Source organism: Callithrix jacchus, chromosome 5 (genome assembly GCF_049354715.1).
Source record: "Callithrix jacchus isolate 240 chromosome 5, calJac240_pri, whole genome shotgun sequence".
NCBI lineage: Eukaryota > Metazoa > Chordata > Mammalia > Primates > Cebidae > Callithrix > Callithrix jacchus.
The window spans coordinates 134368966-134374965 of NC_133506.1; positions in this window are offsets into that span (position 1 = coordinate 134368966).

A 6000-nucleotide genomic window follows, 5' to 3' on the forward strand; every position below is an offset into this window, starting at 1 on the left:
GGGGTACCACCTCCTTCTCCCTGGAGAGGTAACAGCTTCCTGCTCCTGAGCTCTGTCGAGTACAACACAGTCAGCCCCTCTGGCTTGAGTACCCAAATGGTTCTCTGTGGGATGCTCAGTTGCTGTTGCAGTTTGTTTTTTGGGGTTTTTTTGGAGTTTAGCTCTAGCGGCCAGGCTGCAGTGCAATGGCGTGATCTCGGCTCACCACTCCACCTCTTGGGTTCAAGCCATTCTCCTGCCTCAGCCTCCCAAGTAGCTGGGATTATGGGCATGTGCCAAAGTGCATGGCTAATTTTTTTGTATTTTTTGTAGAAATGGGGTTTCTCCGTGTTGGTCAGGCTGATCTCGAACTCCCAGCCTCAGATGATCCACCCGCCTCAGCCTCCCAAAGTGCTGGGATCATAGGCGTGCCCATCACTGTTGCAGTTTTTTGTGGCTGCTATAACCAAGTGCCACAACCTTGGGTGGCAAAGATGACAGAAAGGTCTCTCTCCCAGGGGTTAAGGTCTGATTCAAGGTGTTGGAAGGGCATTTAGGTTCTCCGCAAGTCATCCAGGATTACCTCCTCAGCTCAAGATTCTCGATCACATCTGCAAACACCTTTTTCCAAACAGGGTAACTTTCACATGCTGAAGCTTTAACCCCCATATCTGAGATGAGGTCTTCAGGAGGTCAAGTCAAATGAGGTCATAAAGATAGGGTTACAATCCAATAGGACTTTAAGAAGAGAAAGAGCACCAGGATGATGTGGCTCAAGCCTGTAATCCCAACAGTTTGGGAGGCCAAGGTAGGTGGATTACCTGAGGTCAAGAGTTCGCGACCAGCCTGACCAACTTGGTAAAATCCCATCTCTACTAAAAATACTAAAAAATTAGCTGGACATGGTGGTGCATGCCTGTAATCCCAGCTACTCAGGAGGCTAAAGCAGGAAAATCACGTGAACGCAGGTGGTAGAGGTTGCAGTGAGCTAAGATCACACCATTGCACTGCAGCTTGGACCACAGAGCAAGACTGTCTCAAAAAAAGAAAAGAATGAACTCTTTCTCTCTCCACCCTGTGAAGACAGCAAGAAGATGGAGTCTACATAACCCAGGTGAGGGTCCTCACCAGAACCCCAACCATGCTGGTCCCTGAGCTTGGACTTCCAGCCTCAAGGACTGTGAGAACAGAAATATCTATTCTTGAAGCCCCCCCATCTGTGGCAACACACAATCGTTAATTTTCTACATCAGCTGGAGTGGGCCATGGTGCCCAGATTAAGCATTAATTCTGGTGTGTCTGTGAGGGGCTTCTGGTTGAGCACGGCATGTGACGGTGAACTTGGTAGATCGCCCTCCCCAGTGGGCAGGCATCCCCCAATCCTTCAAGGTCCTGAATAGAACGAAAAGCAGAAAGAGAAATTCACCCCTCGGCCCCTGCCTCCCTGCTTGAGCTGGGACTTCTCATCTCCTTGTCCTTGGGCTGCTGTTGACACCATCAGTGCCCTTGCTTCTCAGGCCTTCAGACTTGGACTAAACCACACCGTGGGCTTCCCTGGGTCTCCAGTTTGCAGAAAGCAGAGTGAGACTTCTCAGCCTTCAGAATCACATGAGCCAATCCTCAGGAAACGCTGCTCTGTCTTCCCTGTTCCGTTTCCCTGGAGAGCATGGATGCGCGTACATGATACACAGCGCCAGCAGCCCCATCCTTCTTTCCTCGTCTCTGTCTTCAACCTCTTCTATTATCTTTCAAACAGCTCAAGTCACTACCATCTTGGAAAAAAAACAGTTCTGCTAAGCTCTTCGCCCTCTCCACCTCTACACCTCTTCACTGCCACATTTCTCTAAAGAATGGCCGGGAACATGGATTTCTACTTTTCTACTTCTTCCCGACTCACCACCGCTCCCATGTGGCTTCCTCCCTGCCCACTGCACCAGCCCTGGAAAGCAGGAAGAGCAGAACTGGAGGGAAGTGATGTGTCCTGAATGGCTTAACCCGAGGCTGCTGGCTGCTGGTCAGCTCGCCCGGTATTGGCCACACCTCACTGCACAGGAGGCTGGGAAATGTAGTCTTTGGCTGTGATATGGTTTGGATGCTTGCCCTCTCCAAATCTCATGTTGAAATGTGATCCCCAACGTTGGAGGCGGGGGCCAGTGGGAGGTGATGGGTCATGGGAGCAGATCCGTCACGGATGGTTTGGTGCCCTCCACGCAGTAACGAGTGCTTCCTTGCTCTCTGAGTTCATGCAAGATCCAGTTGTTTGAAAGAGCTTAGAGCTCCAGCTGGGTATGGTGGCTCACGCCTATAATCCCAGCATGTTGGGAGGTCGGGGTGGGTGGATTGCTTGAGGCCAGGAGTTCAAAACCAGCCTGGCCAACACAGTAAAACCCCATCGCTCCTAAAAATACAAAAATTGGCCGGGTGTGGTGGCACATGCCTGTAGTCCCAGCTACTAAGGAGGCTGAGGCATAAGAATCACTGGAACCCAGGGGGCAGAGGTTGTAGTGAGCCAAGATCACACCACTGCACTCCAGCCTGGGTGACAGAGTGAGACTCCATCTAAAAAAAAAAAAAATTATATATATATCACACACACACACATATATATCCTGGAACTCCCTCTGCACCCTGTCACCCCTCCTCTTGCCATGTGATACTCCAGCTCCCCCTTCATCTTCCACCATGACTGGAAGCTTCCTGAAGCCTCTCCAGAAGTTGAGCAGATGCTGGTGCAGTGCTTGTACAGCCTGCAGAACTGTGAGCCGAATAATAAACCTCTTTTCTTTATCAATGACCCAGTCATTTATAAGTACTCCACTGTAGCAATACAAAATGGACTAACATTGGCTGGCACCCAGCTGTCCACCTTAGACTCGGAAAGTTGTGTTACTAAATGGACGAAGAGTCCGTGGAAGAACTGTCCATGGCCAATCTCCACCACACTGGCCTAGGTCCATCCTCAGAGCCCAAAGCAACTCCTTGGAAGCCTCACGGGACCCTCAAAACTCAACATGTACAAAACTGACCTTGGCCCATGCCCCCCCCTACCCTGCCATCCCCACACCCCTAGTCTTCCTTCAGGTTCCCTGGCTCCATGAGTGACCCACAGCTACTCAGGCACCCAGAGGACCGTGGCCCTCACTGTGGCAACATTCACTCTTACCTCCTCAATGTCTCCAAGCTCTGTCCACCTCCCTCCACAGCTAATGCTCCTGGTCTAAGCCACTGTCACCCTCCCTAGGCCTATGGACACCCTCATTCCTTTCTTAACACCTTTTGTCCCCAGGTAGCCTGTTCTCCAGCATCTTTAAAGAGGCAACTCTTCGTCTCACGCCTGTTCCCTAATCCCAGCACTTTGGTAGGCCAAGGCAAGAGGTCGAGACCAGCTTGGCCAACATGGTGAAATCCCATCTCTACTAACAACAACAACAACAACAACAACAAAAACACCACAAAAATTAGCCAGGCATGGTGGGGCGCGCCTGTAGTCCCAGCTACTCGGGAGGCTGAGGCAGAAGAATGGCTTGAACCCCGGAGTCGGAGGTTGCAGTGAGTTGAGATAGTGCCATTGCACTCCAGCCTGGACAACAGAGCAACCCTACTCAAAATATGAAACATTTTAATTAAAAAGAAAAAAAGCAACTCTCATGTCAACACCTTGCTTAAAACCCACAAATTGTTGCTCCTAGCAGACGATTCAAATGCCTCCACCGGCCCTGGAAGATTTCGTCCCCGCCTTATACCACTTACCCGGGACCAGTCCTGGCCCCTGCTGCAGTCATGTTGGTCTCTTTCCACTCCTCCAAGACACCTGTTCAACATAGGGTGCTCCTGCCTGGCCAAGAATCCTGTGTGCACACACGCACGTACACATACCCACACACTCCTACCAGCTCCTACTCAGCCCCAAGAGCCCAGCCTCAGTTCATTCCCTACTAAGTGTCTGCTCTGTCAATCTCCCCACCAGGCTCATTTTATTACAGCTCCTTGTGCTCCCGTGTGGCACGCATCCCAGCTGCCATGAGCCAACCACTTTAGCACTCACGGGTTACGTCACTGCCATCCCTCACACCTAGGGCCACCCCTTCTGATCGGCACCATCACTCTGGAATCTGACACTGTGTCTGGCTCACAGCTGGACTTTGATCAACATCGCTGAAGGGACAGTGGCTCTGGGAAGTCCTGTTGCAAAGAGACTCATCTACACTTACATTACCCAGTGATCCCTAAATGTGCTTGGCCATGGAAGCCTTTTTTTTTTTTTTTGAGATGGAGTTTCCCTCTGTCACCCAGGCTGGAGTGCATCTCAGCTCACTGCAACCAGGTTCAAGCGATTCTCCTGCCTCAGCCTCCCGAGTACCTGGGATTACAGGCACGAGCCACCATGTCTGGCTAATTTTTGTATTTTCAGTAGAGACGGGGTTTCACTGTGTTGGCCAAGCTGGTGTTGAATTCTTGACCCCAAGTGATCCACCCACCTCAGCCTCCCAAAGTGCTGGGATTACAGGCATGAGCCACTGCACCCAGCCTGCTAAATGGAACTTAAAATATGTAAGTTTGGTGTAACGGTTTCTCTGTACATAGTGAACTATAGCCTAGAGTTGTAAACGGACTGTAACCCACTCTTGTGCCAATCACGGTGTTGGCCAATCAAAGAGGGCCGACTGTTCAAACAGTGAGCTGTAACCAATCTGGCTCTTTCTGTGCCTCAGTTCCATTTTCTGCACATCACTCTCCTGTCCATAAATCTTCTTCCACCACACAGCTGCCCCGGAGTCTGAGCCTATTCTGGCTCAGGAAGCTGCCCAATTCGCATATTGGTCTTTGCCCGATTAACTGTTACATTTAATTTATCTAAGGTTTTCAACACCTGATCTCATCACTACTCTGAGGAACAGTTTGAGAAACACGAGACCAAGGTTTCAGTGGGTCCGGCTGTGCTTTCCTGGGGGTCTGAATTCAACAGCCCCATGATAAATGCAGGAGGCAGAAAGCAAGAGGCTCCCCAGAGAATCTCCAATGATGGGGTGGAGCCACGGGTGTTCTCACTGCAGTGGGTGAGGGAGTCTGGCCTCTTTCGTCCCTGTGTGTGTGGCCTAGAATCAATCTATGAGGTTGGGGGCCTGTTAGCAGGGCTCCCTCTTACTTTGCTAGGAGGTTTTTCTTTTCCTTTTGCCCAATAAATTCTGTTCCCCCCCTGCTTCAATGTGTCTGTGTGCCCAATTTTTCCTGGTCATGTGACAAGAGCCTGGTCTTAGCTGAATGAAGGAGCAAAGTTCTGCAGCACCAAGACACCAAAGCTGGGACGTCTGCTGGTGATGTGGTGACCCCCTGAGCCTCACACTGCAGCACTAGGGCTCTGCCGGGCGTTGCAGGAGGTTAGAGGGATGTGGAAAAACAGCTTCCAGCTGCCCTTACATCACACCTGAGGACCTGGAGCAAAGATAGAGAAGGAGCCTCACTTTCCAGGAGCACAGCCAGCCTTTCTGCATGGACACATCATGCCGTCCACGGGGCAGCAGAAACATCAGGCCCCGGACAGTGGCCAGAGCAGTGGGCACGGAGTATGAAAGGAAGATAAATCTTGGGAACTCCAAACTCATTAACTAAAGGGAAAAGTCAGGATGGGAAGAGAATCATGCACACCTACTCCCAGTTGTGCTCCTAAGTGACGTGGCTACAAGATAATGCCACACATCTCCCTCACATTGTGCCCACAAGGAAATTCCCCTTTAAATACTGAAGTCTGGCCAGGCATGGTGGCTCACACCTGTAATCCCAGCACTTCAGGAGGCTGAGGCGGGTGAATCACTTGAGATTAGGGGTTCAAGATCAGCCCGGTCAGCAAGGTGAAACCTTGTCTCTACTAAAAATACAAAAAATTAGCCGGGCTTGGTGGCATGTGCCAGTAATCCCAGCTACTGGGGAGGCTGAGGCAGGAGAATCACTGGAACCCAAGAGGCAGAGGTTGCAGTGAGCCAAGATTATGCCACTGCAGTCCAGACTGGGAGACAGAATGAG